The following is a 22,991-nucleotide window of genomic DNA, read 5'->3' on the forward strand; positions in this document are numbered from 1 at the left end:
ACACACACTACTAGATTTCAAGATTTATCATAGACCATAGTAATTAAGACTGTGTAATTGGTGCAAAGATAAACTAACAGCCAGATGGATCAGAAGAAAGCATCCAGAAATAGACACACATAAATAAGGTCACCATTTTACAACAAAAGCACCACTCTAATTCATTGGGAGATAGCCTTTTCAATAAATGCCTCTGTAGCAACTGGATATCCACACAGAAAAAAATAACCTGACCCTGGTCTCACATATTTACAAATGGATCATAGACCAAAATGTAAAACTGAAACTATAAAGTTTCTAGAAGAAAACAAAAGAGTATCTTTATCCTAGAAGTCCTGGCCAGAGTAATTAGGCAAGAAAAAGAAAAGGCATATGAATTGGAAAGACAGAAGTGAAATTATCTGTTTTCAGAAGACATGTTATTCATAGAAAACCCTGAAAAGATTATACACACAAACTGCTGGAAATAATAAATTCAACAAAGTGACAGGAGATAAAACACTCAAATTAATGTAAAAAAAAATCAACTGCCTTTCTATACATGAACTTATTCTAAAAAGAAACTGAGAAAGCAATTCTATCTATAATAGTATCGGAAAGAATAAAAAATTTAGGAATGAATTTAAAAGCAAAAGACCTGTACACTAGCTGGGCCCTCTAGTGCGCACCTGTAGTTCCAGCTACTTGGCAGGTTGAGGGCAGAGGTCACCTGAGCTACACCAAAGGCTAAGATGTCAGGAGAAAAAGACACTTCTTTACCAATATTTGACATATTGGGAAAGTTTTATTCCCAATCATAAAAATTTCCTTTTATAGAATTACTTGGGAAATGTGCCTTCTTAAAATGCAATCATATCAAAATTTTTTTAAAGAAAAAAAGCTTAGACATCCACAGTGATGACATACTAAACATTAAACCTACATTTAAATAAATCATATTTTATTAAGTCCAAAATTATTCTGAAAAACAGAACAGGAAAGGGGTTGGGGATGGGCTCAGAAAAATAAATAAATAACCTTAAATGTCTCAAGGTTCCTGATGTCAAACAAAGACATATTTAAAATTTTACCTTAGCTACTTAAGGGTAAATAATCCTATTTCTAATAAGTTTTGCAAAATAAAGATGTAAGAAAGAAAAATAGTATCTAATAGTCCATCCCAGTCTGAAGATTTTACAAGTCTATTTTAATACTTTACATAAATCATTCTTGTGGGTATTGTGAAAATATAACCTGCCATGTTAAAACGGATATTCTCTGGGGTCTAAAACTTTCAGGCAGGGATTCTAAACGAAACTTGGGGAATGAGCCTAAATAAATTTAAATATAAACCATCCTTCCTAGCTCAGCTTAGTTTTCATGAGTATCTGAATGTGTCAGCTTTGGGCAGATATCAGAGTTTTGTTTTGTTTTAAAGAGACCGGGTTCTCACAATCACTATGTTGCTCAGCCTGGACCTGAATGCCTGGGCTCAAATGATCCTCCAGCCTCAGCCTGCCAAGTGGCTAGGACTACAGGCATGGACCACTATGCCCAACTTCAATGTGTCTGTTTATTTTTCCAGAGCATTCTTAATCTACCAAAGATAAAATACATCAACAGAAACTATGGTAGCATTTTCTGGTAGCAAATATGGATGAGATAATGAACAATTTTGAAACTAAAATTGTGTAAAGGTTTAACGGATTTCAAAATATTTGCATTACTGCTCCAAATACAGAAACCATAATTGATAATACATATATATATTTTTAAGAGACAGGGTCTCACTCTGTTGCCCAGGCTGGAGTACAGTGGCACAATCACAGCTCACTGCAGCCTTGAATTCCTGGGCTCAAGCGATCCTCCCGCCTCAGCCTCCCAAGTAGCTACTAGCACAACAGGTGAAAGCCACCATGCTCAGATAATTTTTAAACTTTTTTTATAGAGATAGGTGTCTCACTATGCTGCCCAGGCTGGTCGAGAAATCCTGGCCTCAAGCAATCCTCCTGCCTCAGCCTCCCAAAGTATTGAAATTACAGGCGTGGGCAATGTCTGGCCAATTTTTTAAAAATATTAAAATGAGCTCTTCCATAAACTGAAATGTGAAGAAATTAGATTATTACTAGGCATAGTCCTAGAGTGGAATGCAATATTTTAGCAATGATTCTAATTAAAAAAAAATATACATCTGTACCAGATTATAGATCACCAATTTTCAAAAAACTAAGCTTGGCCGGGCGTGGTGGCTCACGCCTATAATCCTAGCACTCTGGGAGGCCGAGGCGGGTGGATCGCTCGAGGTCAGGAGTTCAAGACCAGCCTGAGCAAGAGTGAGACCCCGTCTCTACTAAAAATAGAAAGAAATTATATGGACAACTAAAAATATATATACAAAAAATTAGCCGGGCATGGTGGCGCATGCCTGTAGTCCCAGCTACTCAGGAGGCTGAGGCAGCAGGATTGCTTAAGCCCAGGAGTTTGAGGTTGCTGTGCGCTAGGCTGACGCCACAGCACTCACTCTGGCCCGGGCAACGGAGTGAGACTGTCTCAAAAAAAAAAACAAAGAACTAAGCCTAACAAAATTAATTGAACTCACCTGTTCCCCTGGTAAACAACGTCAAATTTTCTTACTCTCCTATTAGAATGTAAAGGTAAGACATCATCTAGGAGAGTAAGGAGTACTATCTTGTGATAACGGCAAACTACCCTTAAGATTCTAACAAACTTCCTGAGAGGATTCTGAAAATATTTCCAAAAACTACATCAAAACTGTTATTTATATCACTCAATAACGTACTATATGTAAATATGTAAAAAGTGAATAAGTTTTTTTTTCTAGAATGGATAACTTAGCTTTTACTACATGCAATTATCACGTGGGTGGGAGAAAAAAACTGTAAATGAGGAGGAATTAGTGCCAATGAAAGCAGCACCTTGGCCTTATAGTAGTATAAAACAGAATATGACCTAATACTTCCTAATTTATGTGTAATAAATGAAATAACATAATTTATTTCCTCAGGGCTTTAGCCATTATTAAGGAACAAGTGAAGAACAACTAATTGTCAAGGCACTGTATATTATTACAGGCAAAACAGCTGACATGCCATTCAACAATTAAAGCACAAAAGGTTAAAAATCTCGCCAGTCTGATCAGCTAGCTTAATTGTTTCACACACACACACAAGAGCTAAACATCATTGCCCAGCAAATTAAATAACTAAATATGGCTTTTAAGTATACGTTATCAAAGTAACACTTTCTAGTCTAAAATCATTTAAAAGTCAGTATTAATTTTGGTTTAAACACAGAACAATGAACATAAGTATCCATCTCTACTCTTTGCTGAAAATGACAGCATAAGGAATAAAAAAACTCATAACGAAAAAGAAAATAGGACAAGACAGTAGATGAGATAAAGAGAATTTTGCAATATGAAATATGAATTTAGCATACCTCAGAAGGCTGAAACCTAAGTGTATGGGAGGTGGGAAAAGAGAGGTTGAAGCAAGTTCATGTGTATAGAGAAACCTGGAAAGGCTTAGGCACTGAACAGATGGTACTTCTGAAAGTCAAGGTGTGAAGTGGGGCTGAAAAATAAAAGGATGAAAGATGTTTAAATAAAGTTAACAACAATTAAGCAACCAAATCTTTCCTCCAGCCCTTCAGTCAGGTGGTTACTCCCACACTGCAGAAGACTAAAGGTTTTATACTATGGAAAGGTTAAACAAGAGAACTTCTAGCTATGAACAGACATGAGATATACGTAATGAAAACAGGGTGATTAAGCCTGTACCCGAATGAATGCTAAAACCACAGGCCTGTCTCACTCGTCTACCCAATCTTTTATCCCTCAAATGGAAGATTAGAGGATTCTTTTCCAGGCAACTGCTCACTCAAGAGAAAATGGCAGAGTACAGTAGATTTTTAGGGCAGTGAAACTATTTGTATAATATAGTACAGTGGTGGATACATGTCATTATTTGTCAAAACCCATTGAATGTACAACACCAACAGTAAACCCTAATGTAAACTGTGGATTCTGGGTGATAATAATGTGTTGATGCAGGTTCAACTACAACAAAGGTTCCACTGTAGTATGGGATGTCAACAGTGGGGAGGCTGTGTTGTTGCGGGGGCAGGACAGGGAGTATGAAAACTCAGTATTTCCACTCAATTTTGCTTTGAACCTAAAATTGCTCTAAAAATCAATAAATATATATTTATTAATTAAATATATATTTAATATATATACTATACATACCAAAAAAGAGAAAATGTCTACATATACTGATATTTGGGGGCTCCCCATAAAAGGCCTAAGCCTCAATTTGTTCTACACTTGCTGAGATCCACTAATAACAAGCTGTATTCACATTTTCCCAGTTGCTACTTCTAGTGACTCACTCAAATATGAATCAAGGGCCAAAGAAAGCCAGAAATTTGATGACAACTTCCAAAAAAGACAAATGTAGACGAAAAAAAGTAAAAAGCAACCTGAAAAAAATAGAGACAAATGCAAGGAAAACACTATAACTTACTAATATCCTCAGAGAGAGATTTCATAAAACAAGAGTAAGTTATGAAAGGAAAAACTAATAGGAAAACAATGTATCCCGTGCTTGCTTCGGCAGCACATATACTAAAATTGGAACAATACAGAGAAGATTAGCATGGTCCCTGCGCAAGGATGACACACAAATTCGTGAAGCGTTCCATATAAATAAAATTTAAAAAAAATAAAATAAAAAAATAAAAATAAAAACAATGTATCCCAATTAATATTATAAGATAATGACAATTAGAAAAGCATAATGAATTATTTATGGATAAAATGACATGATGTCTAAATTTGCTTTAAGAAACTGGGGAGAGGCCAGGAGTGCTGGCTCAAGCCTGTAATCCTAGCACTCTGGGAGGCTGAGGTGGGAGGATCACTTGAGCTCAGGAGTTTGAGGTTGTAGTGATCTACGATGATGCCACTGCACTCTACCCAGGATGACAGATTGAGACTCTATCTCCAAAAACAAAAAAAAAAGATTGCAAAGAATAAACTTCAGAAAATTATCTTAGTGAGTAGAAGAAAAAGACAAAAATATAGAAGATACAAGAAAAAAGCAAACATGAAAATTAGAGAATCAACCTGATTCATTATCCAAATAACAGGAGTTCCAAAAACGGGGGGAGGGGGAGAAAACAGAAGAATGAGAATTAGAGAAATAATTTCCTTTGGGAGGCCAAAGGAAGGATCTCTTGAGCCCAGAAGTCTGAGACCAGCCTGAGCAAGAGTGAGACCCCGTATCTACAAAAAATAAAAAAATGAGCTGGGTATTGTGGCATATGCCTGCAGTCCCAACTACTTGGGAGGCTGAGGCAGGAGGATCACTTGAGCCCAAGTGTTGAGAGGTTGCATAAACTATGATGACACCACTGTACTCTAGCCTAGGTGACAAAAAAGAAAAAAAAGAAAAGAAATAATTTCCCACAACTAAAGGACTGGAGTTTCAAGACTGTAAGAAGCCTCAAAGTATAATAAATGATAAAAGACCTAAAATGAAAATGAGAATACCTAATCTATTTGACCATATGGAAAATAGTATTCTTATAATTCTGTCAAAAATTTTAGAATCATACACAAGAGTCATGGAAACCAACTAAAATAGAAAAACAAAGAAAAATAAGAAAAAAAGAAAGAAAGAAAAATAAGAACAAGACAACTCCAGGAAAAACAAAAGATTTTCCAAGAAGGAAACATAATCATAGTACGCAACTTGGGACAGGGTCAACACAATATTTATATATATTTATATATATTCAAAATAAGGTAAACACTAGGTATTGCTATAACTATGTTGGGAAAGACAAAGGAAGGGGAAATGGTGGCAAGAGGAAGTGGTATAAGAGGACTAAACTAATGTCCCATAATAACATGTCAATAGAAAGTGCTAAAAATTCAAAAATCATTAAGTAGCAGTACAGGCACACTATTTACAAATCTAGTAGTAAGTAATTACCAGAAAACAAACAGGACTGAAGAGAAGAAAAGGGGGAGGGAATAAGTAAAGCTAGGAACTACTGTTCAACAACATAATCCTAGAAGTATTTTTTGATCTTTAAAACTATGAACATATTCAGTTAAGTATTACTCTGATAAAAGTAAAACGAAAAACTTTAGGCTGCCTGGGAGGAGATGAGCTACCTGGGAGAGAAGGCGTGAAAGGATAGGGTGAAGAAAAGCTTTTACACTCTGTTCTTGGTTCTCACCCACTTATGCTTTAGGAAAATCATCACCTGTCTCTTCCTCCAAATAAATCAACAGCCACACTGCAGGTTGCAGTGTAAAAACCAGGCCTGTGCAACAGTTCTGCTACTTAAGGTGTTGAGCATTCATTCTTCCAGTCTTTCCCCATCCAAGTCCCAGGTCTAATCTTCTTAGATTATAAATTTAAAAAGAAGGCCTCCTCCTTCTGCCTGTGAGTCTCTATGTAAAATTTTGTCCAGTGTTGCTGCAATGGTGAAGTGGCAGCAAACAAAAATGATCACCGCTGATTTTGTGTTAGACGGGGATCATCCTCCTCCAGGAAAGGGACAAAGACTTGAACATGGATTTCCATTATTTCCCAATAACACATTACCAAACCATAGCATTAATAGCTGAAAACCCCAGGGAAAAGAAACTATGAACCAAAATAATTAATTGCATGAAGAGTCCATATAACTGTAGTAAGAGAGACAAAAACTAGATAACATATATCATTCTGAATCCCTTATTTTCTTAAATATTAATATGTTCTCATGCTAATTTTAAGTTCCTGGTCCATCTGTTCCAAAATCCAACAGTATGTCATCTATAAGATACAAAAAAGACCGAAAAAAATAGATGGAGAGGAAAATATAACAGGAAAAAAAAAATAAACTAAAAGAAAGCTGGAGAGGCAATCTGATAAAACAGAACTCAAGACAAAAAAATGCCATAAGGGACAACGAGGGACAGTATGTACTGATAAAAGGAATAATAGAAGGCCGGGCGCGGTGGCTCACGCCTGTAATCCTAGCTCTGGGAGGCCGAGGCGGGTGGATCGCTCGAGGTCAGGAGTTCGAGACCAGCCTGAGCAAGAGTGAGACCCCGTCTCTACTAAAAATAGAAAGAAATTATCTGGCCAACTAAAAATATATATACAAAAAAATTAGCCGGGCATGGTGGCTCATGCCTGTAGTCCCAGCTACTCGGGAGGCTGAGGCAGTAGGATCGCTTAAGCCCAGGAGTTTGAGGTTGCTGTGAGCTAGGCTGATGCCACGGCACTCACTCTAGCCCGGGTAACAAAGTGAGACTCTGTCTCAAAAAAAAAAAAAAAAAAAAAAAAAAAAAAAAAAAGGAATAATAGAACAAAACGATATAACCATCACCACATGTATGCACCTAAAAATGCAGCCACGAAATATATCAAGTAACAAATGGGAGAAAGTCAGACAGAAATATAAAAATTAACAATTGAGGCCGGGCACGGTGGCTCACATCTGTAATCCTAGCACTCTGGGAGGCCGAGGCGGGCGGATCGTTTGAGCTCAGGAGTTCGAGACCAGCCTGCGCAAGAGCAAGACCCCGTCTTACTAAAAATAGAAAGAAATTATGTGGCCAACTAAAATATATATAGAAAAAATTAGCCGGGCACGGTGGCGCATGCCTGTAGTCCCAGCTACTTGGGAGGCTGAGGCAGTAGGATCGCTTAAGCCCAGGAGTTTGAGGTTGCTGTGGGCTAGGCTGACGCCACGGCACTCACTCTAGCTGGGCAACAGAGCGAGACTCTGTCTCAAAAAAAAAAAAAAAATTGAATTTGGAGATTTTAACACCCCATTTTGAGAAACTGATAGATCACGTAAAAAAGGTATTAATATTGAAGACCTGAACAGTACAATTAACAAGCTTGAGCAATCAAATAGACAGTATATAGAACTCTATACACAAAGAAAGACAATAAAGTCTTTTGAAGCATATGTTTGGGGCCATAAAGGAAGCTTCCTTAAAATCCACAGGATCGATGTCACAGAGATTATGTTCCTTAACAACAATTTAATAAAATTAGATAGTAACATCAAAAGGGGAGTTTTTAAAAATCCAATATATTTAGAAACTAAAACACTTGTGTTAAAAAGAAAAATATAGGAAATTAATAAATACTTTGAATGTTAAAATACTACATTTTCTGGGACACAGTTAAAACAATACATAAAAAAGTTACAGCTTTAAATACATGCACCAAAAACCAAGAAAAGTACTGAATTTGAAAGACCTGAAAAAGAACATAACAAACTGAAAGAAATAAAAGGGAAGAAAATAATAAAGGGCAGAAATCAAAGAAATAGAAATCAACAACAAAAAATAAAGTTAACAAAATCAAAAGGTGATTTGAGAAGAGATCAAATAAGCACACCTCAATTGAGAGTAATGAAAATGGATTTGGGGGGAGAAGCACACTTAAAAGAACCAGAATAAGGGGGAAATAAAAATAAGTACAGATATAAACATATAACTAGAATAATTAAAAACAAGACTACTATGAATAACTTTATAGTAATTACCTGAAAACCTAGGTAAAAGTGAAGAAATAGGCTAGACTGCAGTCTGGGCAACAGAGCAAGACTCCATTTCTTTTAAAAGAAAAAAAAAGAAAAAAGATGTGGAGGAAGGGGAGGACTATTCAGAGAAATACAATATGCCAAAACTGGTAATAAAAAAAAAAAAAGAGAGAGAGAGAGTTTAAATAAACAAACAGAATGAAAGAAATTAATGTGGTAGAAACTTCTCATCTTCCCCCTCAAAAAACTCCAGGCCTAGATGATTTTACCTGAGAAAGTTTTACCCAAGTTTCAAGGAACAGCTAGCTAGCCGAGTCCTACTTTATACAAGTTGTTTCCAAAACAACAAAAGAACAAAAGTCGGCATGGGTGGGGTGGCTCACTTCTGTAATCCCAGCACTTTTGGAGGCTGAGGCAGGAGGATCGGTTGAGGTCAGGAGTTCATTTGAGACCTGGCTGGGCAATATAGTGAGACACCATCTCTACAAAAAAATAGAAAAATTAGCCAGGTCTGGTGGTGCACGTCTGTAGCCCTAGATACACAGTAAGCTAGCTCACGAGTTTGAGACTGTAGTTAACTATGATGATGCCACTGCACTCTAGCCTGGGCAAAATAGCAATAACCTGTCTCAAAAATATATATATCAAAAAATAAAAATAAAAATCAGTATATCATTAGAACAAAGAGTATAACCAGATTAACAAATACACGATCACACTATAAACATCACAATCAGATGACTACCCAAGCAATAACCAATTAGAAAATATAACAAAATGATCAAGATGATATTCACAATAGCAACACAAACTATAAAGTAGCTAAAAATTAAATACTCTTGGTTAATTTAATAATTCTACAGACAAAATGTAAAACTTGAATAAAGGATATAGAGAAAAGTCTATTCTCTCCAAATTAATCTATGAATTCAATATATAATCTCATTAAGGATTCAAGTTTTGTTTTGTTTTACTTTTTTGTGTTTCTTTTTTTTTTTGGGTCCTTTTAGTTCAGCAAATTTACTCTAAAAATTTTATTGAAGAAAAGAGACTAAGGTTACCTTAGGGGTATCAGGGAGTGGAGAATAAGGGGTAGGAGATAACACTGTCCCACCAAATAATAAAACGTAAATAAAAGCAGCATGATTTGATACTGGCTCAAAAACAGACAATGAAATATAATAGAGAATTCAGACCCAACTGGGAACTTAATATGGTGGGACTACAAATCATCTTAGGAAGGAGAGTCTGATAAATGGCACTAGGAAAACTAGTTCTCTATAACAAGGTAACACTGGATCCCTGTCAAACCTGCATAGACGGATTCAAGAAGGATTAAAGACCTAAATGTAAAAGCTAAAACAATAAAGTTAAAAGAAGGCCAGCACAATGGTTCACACCTATAATCTTAACACTCTGGGAGGCTGGGGCGGGAAGACTGAGCTCAGGAGTTCCAGACCAGCCTGAGCAAGAGCAAGACCCCATCTCTACTAAAAATAGAAAAATTAACCAGGCATCATAGCCCATGCCTCTAGTCCCAGTTACTTGGGAGGCTGAGGCAGGAGGATCCCTCGAACCCAGGAGTTCAAGGTTGCAGTGAGCTATGATCACGCCACTGCACTCTAGCTGGAGGGACAGAGTAAGACTCTGTCTCCAAAAAAAAAAAAAGTTAAAAGAAGAACTTCGATTAAAAAAAAAAAAGCACATTACTATAAGGTAAAGAATTTCTTAATTTGATGAAATGGATTAGTCAAATTAAAGGGATTCTTTGCAAAGGATATTTCAGATAAAGAGATTACAAAAAGATATTTCATATACAAAGAACCTCCTACAGATCAACAAGAAAACACAATAATAATCACATTCCAAAAAATGGGCCAAAAAAGGGGAACTTCATTAAAGAAGAAATTTACCAACAATCATGTGAAAATATGCTCAAACCAGTTACTATTAGACAAAGACAACATTTTAAAAATTGAGATACTTTGTACTTATTAAATTGGTTAAAAACAAGAAGGTACATCTTGCCAAGTGTTGGCTGGAATGTAAAGATAAAGGAAATAAGCACTTTAAGATTCTAGAGAGCAACCCTACACTATTTAGTCAAATTAAACCTATATCATTTACAATCTAGCAATTCTGCTCCTGAGTCTATATTCCAAACAAATTCTCACAAAAGTACATAGGAGGAGCCATAGCTGGATGTTCACTAGAGCACTGATCATCACGAAGTGAAGCTGAAGACACTGTTGTTGGTTATCACAGAGAATGGACAGGTAAATTGTCAGGTAAGCACACCATATATTATAAAATAGTTATAAGAAATAGAAAAGATGTACACATTAACAACATGGATGGATCTTTAATATATACTTTTATACTGCTCAGTGGGGAAAAAATGGAATGAAATATGAAAAACACCTCAATTACATAAATACAGACCAACAATAAATTTTGTAGGAACAAGTACAAGTAAAAAAATACACATCAGAGTTGCCTATGGCAAGAGGAGAGAAATGAAAGAGGGGTTTGGGGATGAAAGGAATGAAGGAACATAAGAAAGGTGGCTTGCATAGACTAATAACAATATCAGCCATAAACTGAGGACTATGATTAACTTAACCCTCTCCACCTGAAATCTAAAACAGAATTAAAATGTCTGTGGGTAGATAAGTGAATTAGCAAAAATTTTAAAATGGTAATACATAATAGAACTTAAATAGAAAAGGTGAAGCCAGATAAGTCTTGCTTTGGAATAGAGAATTTTTACACAGTCAGAACTAAGTACTGATAGTAGGCCTTAAAAAAATTTTTTTAAAGAAATATTTATTTAAGTGCTAGATAATAGTTCCTATATAAATTATTCCCAAGACACCTGGGTCTGCCATCTTAACTCATTTTTGTTATTAAAAATTAATCATAATTTTTATTCATACTTATTTGAAGAAAACCAAAAACACAGAGTTTTTTGTTTTTTTAAGATAGAGTCTCACTCTGTTGGCCAGGCTAGAGTGCCGTGGTGTCAGCCTAGCTCACAGCAACCTCAAACTCCTGCGGCTCAAGAAATCCTTCTGCCTCAGCCTCTCAAGTAGCTGGGACTACAGGCATGTGCCACCATGCCCGGCTAATTTTTTCTATATATATTTTTAGTTGTCCAGCTAATTTCTTTCTATTTTTAGTAGAGATGGGGTCTCGCTCTTGCTCAGGCTGGTCTCGAACTCCTGAGCTCAAATGATCCACCCGCCTTGGCCTCCCAGAGTGCTAGGATTACAGGCGTGAGCCATTGCACACGGCCAAAACACAGATTTTTAGAGAGAAAAAACAAAGTCATCAACAGGACAGTAGAACAGTAAACACTCTACCCATATTATTCATTCCACCCTCACAGAGGCAAGGGCAAGGCCTGAAATAAAAAAGCAGGCCACCTGTCTTAGAAAGCAAGAAGGTAAAGAATGGGTCTTTCTTGTTCCCAGTATTCTGCTGGCCCAATCTCCCAGGATTGTGCCAAAGATGCTGGCATTAACTAATCACGCCCAATGCTGCCAATGTCTGGAACTCTTAGCCGGATTTGTCCCTATTTATATTTATACTGCAGTGAACAACTGCCACAAGATGGCAGCAAACTGCAGCCTGGACCAGGTCAGATTTGGATCAAGCAACTGGATTCCCGAGACTCCAGGCCAGGTAGAAATAACAGGAGCTCCTATTTTGCCTGATTATATTTTTTGAACCGCACTTATCTCTTTATGGTAGAGTTTTACTTACTACCAATCAGACAATCACCCTGAATATTCTAGAATTTGACTTTCTGGATTTAGATCATATTCAGTACTTTAATATATACTGTTAAATATTAAAATAAAATTAATACCATTTATGCCAATGTACTATACATGCATATAGAATAATACATTTTATTTGAATGCATATCACCCATTTAATGAAACAGGAAACAAGTCTATACAGAAATGAATAGATTGAAAGTAGAATAGGAATAGAATGCTTAAGTTTCAAAATACCTCCCCAGAAAATACTCATAAATTACTAAAGAGTAACTTTATAGGGCAGAACGCTGGCAAACACCTCCTAAGTGATGAAGTGAATACCAGTAATGAGACAAGTCTCATTGTCTGAGTGATGTTCAAAAAAAAAAGTAATGAGACAAATCAAAATCATGTGCCACCTGAAATGAGTAAGGGGAACATAAGGAAATTTTACAAACCCAAATTGAGGGACATTCTACAAAATAAGTGACTTGTAACTGCCAAACCTATAAAGGTCATGAAAGTCTAGGACAAAACCAAGGAACAATTACAGACAGGAAGAGTGAACTAAAAGCAATTGATTCTGAACTGGATTCTTCTGCTACCAAGAACATTAAGATAAATGGCAAAATTGAATGGGTGTGAGAATTAGATAGTACTAACATTTCAACTTTAATTTCCTGATTGTTGATAATAATTGTGATCATGTAGAATCCCCCTGTTTGCAGGAAATACACTCTAATATATTCAGACGAATGGTAGGAAAAGTTGGGAACTCATCCTCAAACAGTTCAGGAAATGTTCTTTGAACTTGTCTCTAAGATTATGATTGTTTAAAAAAAAGTTTAATTATTTTAAAAAGAGTACCAAAGGATATAAACAAACATATTACAATGGTTGCCTAATTGGAATAAAAGTGGGAATGGGAATAAAAAGAAATGAATATACAGACATACCTACACACACACACACACACACACACACACACACACAGAAACAAGAAAAGGCCTGGAATGGCCAAAATAATGATAAGGAACCATAAATTGATTAGTATGATTATTAACCCAACCCTAGAAATCATAACAAAAAAACTGGTTTAAGTAAATATTGGCACGTGATTGAGTCTGGGCACAGGGCTCACCTTAGCTGTGGCTTTATGCTGCAGGTAACCACAGAAAGTAACAAGACTCACTTTCTCTCCATTTCTAAAAGAGCTGAAAGAGGTTGCTACTGGACAGTGGGGACTAATGTTCCTTATAAATCTTACAGTACATTTAACTTTTAAAACTTTTTTTTTTTTTTTTTTGAGACAGAGTCTCACTCTGTTGCCCTGGGTAGAGTGCCGTGGTATCACAGTGACCTCAAACTCCTGGGCTCAAGCGATCCTCCTGCCTCAGCCTCCTGAGTAGCTGGGACTACAGGTGTGTGCCACAACGCTTGGCTAATTTTTCTTTTTAGGAAAGACGGGGTCTTGCTCTTACTCGGGCTGGTCTCAAACTTCTAAGCTCAAGTGATCCTCCCACTTCAGCCTCCCAGAGTTCTAGGCTTACAGCTATGAGCCACCATGCTCAGCTAATGAACTAATTTTTATAAATAAAAAATTACATTTAATAAAGAGGAAAGAAGTATCAAATTAGTCATATAAAGGCAGTCAAGAATCTGGAGTGGCAGGATTTGGATGGGCAGGCAAATTTGAAGAAGTTAAGATTAAGCCAGAAGTCAGGAAGCCACACAGGCAGGTCAGTTATTCGTCATCAGAACATAGATGAAACTTGGTATTGCAAAGGATATTAAACCATGAGTTCAGTACCTCATGAGTTCAACTGATGCATCAGGGCGCAGCTGGTCTAGTATCATGGGATGCAGAGTGGTTACAGATGATTGAGAAATGAAGCAACTAATGATATCCTCATTCCTCGTCTCTGTAGCAATCCTCTTTGTAGCTACTGGCACTTTAAACACACCCATAGATTCAGTGCACCCCTAATTCCCAGGAGAAATTCTGAATTGATTTTTAAAGTTCTAGATCCTCAGCCTCAATTCCATCCTGAGTGGTCTAATTACTGGATTCCAACCTCTTTCCTTGAGCTTAATACCACTGTGTGCCCTAACTATAATTCCAAAGTTCTTGTTCTAAAAGTGTATTTAGTTTCTCCTTGTCATGGCCAATGTCTCTTCCTGAAGGATGTACTCTGTCCGAAACTCTAACCCAGCATCAAGGGTCTGTCTGTTCTCTTACCAGACAACTACCTGCTAAATCTCCCTATTTGAACATCCAAGTATCTATGATGTGCTCTGGGAAGCAGGGCAAAATACAGTGAAGGCAAACTTAATAAGCTGAAAAACCATGAATGAAAATTAATCTCTGTAACCTTGGACAAGTCTCTTTAACTCCCTGTGAGCCTTAGTTTCCCCACATACATAGAACTGGGTCAGTGATACTTATTTCATTGGGTTGCTGTATTCATAACAGGAGTAGCAGCTCTCATTCGCTGAGTGCTTACTATGTGCTAAGCACTGTTCTAAATTCTTTACATGTGGTAACTCTAATTCTTAAAACAACCATGAGGCAGTTAGTATCATCAAAACCTGCATTACAAATGAGGAAAATGAATACAAAGAGTTTCAGAAACTTGGACAGGGGTCACACAGCTAAGTAATTAATGGTGGCTGGATATTATTAATACCTACATAAAATAGATATCTCTTTCTCTCAATATAGACATCTAAAATATATGTATAAAGGTATTAAAAAATAAAAATAAATAAAAATATATATAAAGCTATTTCCCCACCCTTAGCACATGTTAGTCGCTCAGTAACAGGAGCTATTCTTATCTTTGTAGTTCTCTGAAGTAAACAATTTTCTCATGTTAAGATTAGACTCCTGGTCAGCTGTGGTGGCTCACACCTGTAATCCCAGAACTTTGGGTGGCAGAGGTGGGAGGATCACTTGAGGCCAGGAGTTCCAGACCCACCTAGGCAACATAGCAAGACTCTGTCTCTACAAAAAAATTAAAACAAACAAAAAAAGGTTCATTAGGCTAAAGGAAAATATCTCAGATAAAAGTACAACTGCAGGAAGGAATAAATAATGCGAAGGGAAATATGTGGTTAATTACAAAAGAATAATACTTGTGACACACAAAAAATTATACAAAATTCACATTTCAGTGTCCAAAAATGAAGTTTTACTGGAACACAGCCACATTCATTCATTTATAATTTACCTGTGGCTGCTTTAATGCTAGAATGTCAGAGTTTAGTAGCTGTAACAGAGACCATATGTTCTCTGTTCTCACGGCTTCACACTGCTGCATGGTATACTACAAATTACAGTGATATACTTACATTCTACCATGTTTTGAGTGCAACACATATTGTTGTACTGGGATGTTTTTAATTTATTTTTACTGTGATTAAACACCACATTATGTAAAAACAAGAAAAGTCTAAAGAGAAAAACGGACTTCAAATGTGACACTTTTAGGCATAGGGCAGTGTTTTTTGTCATCAAATTAGATGACAAAGCATTGTCTTTATTATGCAATGACACTATAATTATGCAGAAAGAATATACTATATATAGACATTACCAGATTGTACTCATCACGACAGTACCTAATACACAGGAAAATAGTCAGAAAAAAAGAATTTTTTTTGACACAGGGTCTTGCTCTGTCTCAAAGAGCTTAGAGTGTAGTGGCATCATCATAGCTCACTGCAACCTCAAAGGCCTGCGATTAAGTGATCCTCTTGCCTCAGTCCTCCTAAGTAGCTGGGACTACAGGCATGCGCTACCACATCGGGCTAATTTTCCTATTTTTAGTAGAAATGGGGTCTCGCTCTTGCTCAGGCTGGTCTCGAACTCCTGGCCTCAATTGTTCCTCCCAGCTCAGCCTCCCAAAGTGCTGGGATTACAGGTGTGAGCCACCTTGCCCGGCCAAAAATTTTAAATATTGAGGATCTCATCCCAGCAAAATTTCTTCATAAAATAATGAAAATGAAACTGCAACCAAACTAGGTTAGTGAGTAGCTCATCTGTTAGCCTAGTAAGGAGAGCTGTTTACTGACAGTAAGTTAATTAAATCATACTTGATTGATTATGTAGTGGTCAAGGAAATGTGTCCCGAAAAAATAAACTCGTTTAAGATTAGCTTTTTAGTGAGAACACTTGTTCAGCAAGTTCAGGATACTGAAAGCAACATCAATAGTCAATTAAAAAACAAGGCAAATGATTGAGTGGTTTTCCTTGGCTCTAGATGAGTCAGCATATGTTACTGATAATGCTCAGTTGTTTATTTGAGCAGTCAATACAGAGTTTGAAGTGAGTGAATAATTAGCCTCCCTAATGAATATCTGTTTGGAACAACTACAGGCAAGAATATTTTCAAACTTAAGAAAACACTAATTCAGTACAACCTTAAGTGGAATCTGCTAAAGAAACATTACAACTGATGGTGGTAAAAAATATGTGTGGAACAGGAAAGGGCTTATTATTTGGACAAATTAACAAAATTTGTGAAAATGTAAAACATAATGAAGTGTTTCAAGCTCTTCATTGTATTATTCATCAGCAGGTACTCTGCAGAAAATCTGCATCTATGTGTTACTGATTAGTGGTGCCAAAAGGTGAATTTCATTCACTTCTGTGGATTTAGCCATCAGTAGTTCCCAAGTGGAAACAATATCCTGACATGCCCCATCACATAGCAGGTTCAATGGTTTGACAAGGGAAAATGTTTTAATAGAGATTTTTCTGAGCTCAGGGCCAAGGTAAATTTTTCTAAAGGAGAAGAACCACTCTCATTAACCTCTAACAGAACATTAAATGGCTTTGGAAATTAGCTTTTGCTGCCAACTTGATAATGTTTCTTAACAAATTTAAAACAAAAATTTTAAGGCAAAATAGCCCTGCATACAAAACTTGTACTACGGTAAACCCTAAAATATCTGGATGACAACCAACATTGTTTGAATCATAAGTAATGTCAAACAGCTTCATACACTTCCTGTGTTAAACAAAGGTTAAATCAAGAAGTGTCCATTGCCACCTAAATTTACTAGGGATGTATTTTCTGAGCTCAAACTGCAATTTCAACCGTGTTTTCCGGATCTTTAGCCAAGTACACAGCCAATTTACATACACCAAAATCCAGTTAACTGTGCAATTAAGGAGCTTCCATCTAACCTTCAATAGGAAGTGATTAATCTATATCATAATGACATGCTAAAAGGCAAATATCAAGGGGAAAATGTACCAGAATTCTATAGCTGCCTTCCAAGCAATAAATATCCCAAAGAAAACCATAGGCCCATGTACTAGTATCTGTATTTGGCAGTACAAAATATGTGTAAAAAAACATTTCCAAAAAGGAAATCTCATCAGAAATCGACATTAGCAATCCATTTTAATGAAAATAGATAACTTTATTAAGTGCAACATTATCCATCACCCCAAAATTAATTATTCTCATTAGTAAACCTGCATTACAAAGAATATATATTCAATTATCTGTATTCTCAATTTTGTCACTAACGATTTGTGGAAATTTGTTCTCACTTGTAATATTAAAACATATTTCATTTTGCCTCTTAGTCCACAAAACTTTTTTTTTTTTCTTTATTTTGAGACAGTCTCACTCTGTTGCCCGGGCTAGAGCGCCGTGGTGTCAGCCCAGCTCACAGCAACCTCAAACTCCTGGGCTCAAGCTATCCTCCTGCCTCAGACTCCCGAGCAGCTGGGACTATAGGCATGGGCCACCATGCCTGGCTAATTTTTCTATATATATATGTGTGTGTGTGTGTGTGTGTGTATATACATATATATATATAACATATACACACACACATATATATATATTTTTTTTTAGCTGTCCATATAATTTCTTTCTATTTTTAGTAGAGACGGGGTCTCACTCTTACTCAGGCTGGTCTCGAACTCCTGAGCTCAAACAATCTGCCCACCTTGGCCTCACAGAGTGCTGGGATTGCAGGCGTGAGCCACCGCGCCTGGCCAGTCCACAAAACTTAAAAGCATCGGCCACCTAGCCTTTTGCAGAAAAAAATATGCCAATCACTGAACCATATAATTGCCTACAGAACTAAAAAAAAAAAAAGGTTAAAAGAGAAAATGGTATGTAGTCACCATAGAATCTGACAATATAGATACAGTACAGATATAAGGGGGATGGGGACAGCATATGCAAAGAATTTATGCAACTATTCTTAGTAATCATACTGTTAGTGGTAACATTAGCACCACTATTCTGAGACTATTGTGTAATATGGGAGAAATTAATGAGAATTTTTTTTTCCTTTTTTTTTTTTAGAGACAGGTCTCACTCTGTTGCCCTATGCTATGGCTGGAGTGCCATAGCATAATCAGAGTTCACTATAACCTCAAACACCTGTGCTCAAGTGATCCTCCTGCCTCAGCCTCCTGAGCAGCTGGGAATGCAGGTGTGCAACCCCTGCCTGGTTAATTTTTTTGTTTTTTTGTGGGTCTTGCTATGTTGCCCAGACTGGCCTCAAGTGAGGCTCCCACCTCAGCCTCTCTAAGTGTTGGGACTACAGGTGTGAGCCACTGCACCCAGCAAAAGTTCTATTTCTTGACCTGGGAGTGTGGATGTTTGCTAAGGATGTTTTTTTTTAAAAAAAAAAAAAAGGTTTAGTGCTGAGGATCATGCCTATAATCAGAGAGCTTTGCAGGGCTGGGGCGGGAAGCTCACTTGAAGCCAGGAGTTGGAGGCTAGCCTGAGCAACACAAGATCCTGTCCTTTACAAAAATAAATAAAAACTTAAAAAGTAGCTGGGCGTGACAGTATGCACCTATAGTCCTAGCTACTCAAGAGGCTGAGGCAGAAAGATCACTTGAGCCCAGGAGTTCAAGTCCAGCCTGGGCAACAAAGCAAGACTTTTTGTCTCTTTAAAGAAAATAGAAAAAGGGCCGGGCGCGGTGGCTCACGCCTGTAATCCTAGCACTCTGGGAGGCCAAGGCGGGCAGATTGTTTGAGCTCAGGAGTTCGAGACCAGTCTGAGCAAGAGCGAGACTCCGTCTCCACTAAAAATAGAAAGAAATTATCTGGACAACTAAAAATATATATACAAAAAATTAGCCAGGCATGGTGGCGCATGCCTGTAGTCCCAGCTACTTGGGAGGCTGAGGCAGTAGGATCCCTTAAGCCCAGGAGTTTGAGGTTGCTGTGAGCTAGGCTGACGCCACGGTACTCACTCTAGCCGGGCAACAGAGCGAGACTGTGTCTCAAAAAAAAAAAAAAAAAAAATAGAAAAAGAAAACGTAAAGAAATGAAATATCAAGAGCAGTGATCCCAAAACAGGTGTGATTTTGCTCCCTCAGGGGACATTTGTCAATATCTCAAGACATTTTTGGTAGGGGGTGCTGGCAGTATCAAATGGGTAGAGGCAAAGGATGCTGCTAAACATCCTACAACGCACAGGACAGCCCTGCACAACAAAGAATTATCTGCCACAAATGTGCTTAGTATGAGGAACCCTGAAATCACTAAAATAATTACAGGAATTATAACAAACTAATAAAGAAGGAAATGAAGTAATTTCACTTATATGCACTTGAAAAATAGATAAAACTAAACTATGGTGTCAGCCTGTACAATACAGCAAGACTTCGTCTCTACAAAACATTTAAAAATTAGCCAAGGCCAGGCGCGGTGGCTCACGCCTGTAATCCTAGCACTCTGGGAGGCTGAGGTGGGCGGATTATTTGAGCTCAGGAGTTCAAGATCAGCCTGAGCAAGAGCAAGACTCTGTCTCTACTAAAAATAGAAAGAAATTATATGGACAGCTAAAAATATATATAGAAAAATTAGCCGGGCATGGTGGCACATGCCTGTAGTCCCAGCTACTCGGGAGGCTGAGGCAGCAGGATCGCTTAAGCCCAGGAGTTTGAGGTTGCTGTGAGCTAGGCTGAGGCCACGGCACTCTAGCCAGGGCAACAGAGCTAGACTGTTTAAAAAAATAATAATAATAATAATATTAGCCAAATGTGGTGGAGCACACCTGTAGTCCCAAACTACTCAGGAGGCTGACGTGGAAGGATTGCTTGAGCCCAGGAGTTAGACATTACAGGGCGCTATGATCAGCCCGTTGTACTCCAAACTGGGTGACAGAGCAAAACCCTGTCTTTAAAAAAAAAACAAAACTAGAAAAGAACTTACAGGTACAGTACACATCTTTGGAACACAAGGCATTCTATTCACAAAATAAAGCAAATCATAGAATAATACTGAATCCCAGGAATAGGAACCTTGCTTCATGAACTTAAGAATCACCTAGAGATTCCCAGTCTACCACCATAAGATTCTGACTCTATAAAATGTGAGGTGAAGCCCAGGAACCTGTATTTTTTAAAAGTTCACACATAATTCTAAAGTCGTGTAACCACTCATCAGATGCTTAATACATTCTCAGAACACTGCCCCTAAGTGTCATCCAAAATGCATTTGACCATCACTAGGGACAAAAAATTCATAACTTCCCAAAAATATTAATATTTTAATCTTTATGGAAAGCACTAAATATTGGGCATCCCTACTTAAACTGAATGAAATCTGCCTCCCTTTACTTTTTCTCCTGCCTCTAATTTCTACATAACTGAAGATTCACCTGAAAGATATTGGCATTAAATACCTACACTACTCAACCTAGCTCACAGCAACCTCAAACTCCTGGGCTCAAGGGATCCTCTTGCCTCAGCCTCCCAAGTAGCTGGGCCTACAGGCACACACCACCACATCTGGCTAATTTTTTTTTTTTTTTTTTTACTATTTTTAGTAGCAATGGAGTCTCACTCTTGCTCAGGCTGGTCCTAAACTCTTGAGCTCAAGCGATCATCCTGCCTTGGTCTCCCAGAGTCCTAGGATTACAGGTGTGAACCACTGCACCCGGGCACAACGTAGTAAGTTAAAAACCATATTACAAAATAGTTTCTGTAGTATGATCCCAATATATATTTGGAAACATTACTCTGGAAAATGGGATCATGGGTAATTTCTCTTTTTCTATTTGCTTATGTACATTTTCTAACTTTTCATAATGAACATGTATCATAAGTATAATTAAATGTTAAATAGTAACTATTTAATAACTAATATGATGACGATGTCATGGAAGATGGTGGAATAAGCAGCTCCAGGAATCTGACCCTCCACCCAAACTATTAAATATTGTACTATTAAGCTGTTAGGATCTCTCTGAAGTAACTATTTTGGAACTCTGGAGTCTAATCAAACACTTGCAACATCTAAGAGAGAAAAACATTATTCACCATAAAAAAAAAAAAGGTGGAAACAACCCACACATCCATCTACAAATGAATTATACAATCAATTGAATGTTATTAAGCCATAAAAAGGAATGAAATTCTGTGATATGATACAACAGGGGATCAATCTTGAAATCACTATACTAAGTGAAATAACCCAGACATGAAAGGACAAATACATGATTCCACTTGTATGAGGTTCCTAGAATACACAAAGGGAAAATAGGGAGTTACTGTTTTGTTTGTTTTGTTTCTGAGACAGTCTCACTCTGTTGCCTGGGCTAGAGTGCCCTGGCATCAGCCTAGCTCACAGCAACCTCAAACTCCTGGGCTCAAGCGATCCTACTGCCTCAGACTCCCGAGTAGCTGAGACTACAGGCATGTGCCACCATGCCCGGCTAATTTTTTCTATATATTTTTAGTTGGCCGGCTAATTTCTTTCTATTTTTTTTAGTAGAGATGGGGTCTCGCTCTTGCTCAGGCTGGTCTTGAACTCCTGAGCTCAAATGATCCCCCAGCCTTGGCCTCCCAGAGTGCTAGGATTACAGGCACAAGCCACTGCGCCGGCCTGGGAGTTACTGTTTAATCGGTTCAGTGTTTCAGTTTGGAATGCTGAAAAAGTTCAGGAAACGGATAATGATGTTGATTACACTATGCTGCAGATGTACTATTTCATGTCATTAAATTGTACTTTTAAAAATGGTTAAAATGGTAAATGTTACATTTTACCACAATCAAAATAAAAAGCTATTATGTCATTATATGTGTCTGAAAGGAGGCTGAGCAAGGTGGCTCATGTCTGTAACCCTAACACTCTGGGAGGCCAAGGCCAGAGGATTGCTTGAGTTCAGGAATTCGAGACCAGCCTGAGCAAGAATGAGACCGGCCTGAGCAAGAATGAGACCCCATTTCTACTAAAAATAGAAAACAAATTAGCCAGGCAACTAAAAATAGAAAAAATTAGCTTGGCATGGTGGCACGTGTCTATAGTTCCAGCTACTCGGGAGGCAGAGACAAGAGGATCCCTTGAGCCCAGGAGTTTGAGGTTGCCATGACCTAGGCTGACACCAGGGCACTCTAGCCTGGGCAACAGAGCAAGACTCTGTCTCAAAAAAATAAAAATAAATAAATAATTTTTTAAAGGTATCTGAAAAGTGATAAATGAAGTGTAAATATCTTTTCTCCCATAATCTTCCATTCTTAGAAAACATTTTTATTATAAGTAATGCTGAAGTGAACCATTGAGCTCTTGTTAGAAACTGTCATAAATTTCATGTATGTAAAATTCAAATTAATGTGGATTCACTGTACTACACAACTAATAACTTTTAAATAATCCTCAGAGCCTTTTCCTCCTATTTTGA

General features: G+C 37.4%; 1 protein-coding gene and 1 non-coding gene across 2 annotated transcripts in view; one reads left to right on the forward strand and one right to left on the reverse strand.

The window, feature by feature from the left end:
• UBE2R2 (ubiquitin conjugating enzyme E2 R2) overlaps positions 1 to 22,991 on the reverse strand; it is a 92,103-nt gene that overhangs the window by 48,562 nt on the left and 20,550 nt on the right. The window lies entirely within an intron of this gene.
• Positions 4,601 to 4,707, forward strand: LOC123646845. Its single transcript, XR_006738076.1, has one exon. It is a non-coding gene; the product is annotated as a U6 spliceosomal RNA (small nuclear RNA).

This window comes from Lemur catta, chromosome 10 (genome assembly GCF_020740605.2).
Source record: "Lemur catta isolate mLemCat1 chromosome 10, mLemCat1.pri, whole genome shotgun sequence".
In the NCBI taxonomy this organism is placed as follows: domain Eukaryota; kingdom Metazoa; phylum Chordata; class Mammalia; order Primates; family Lemuridae; genus Lemur; species Lemur catta.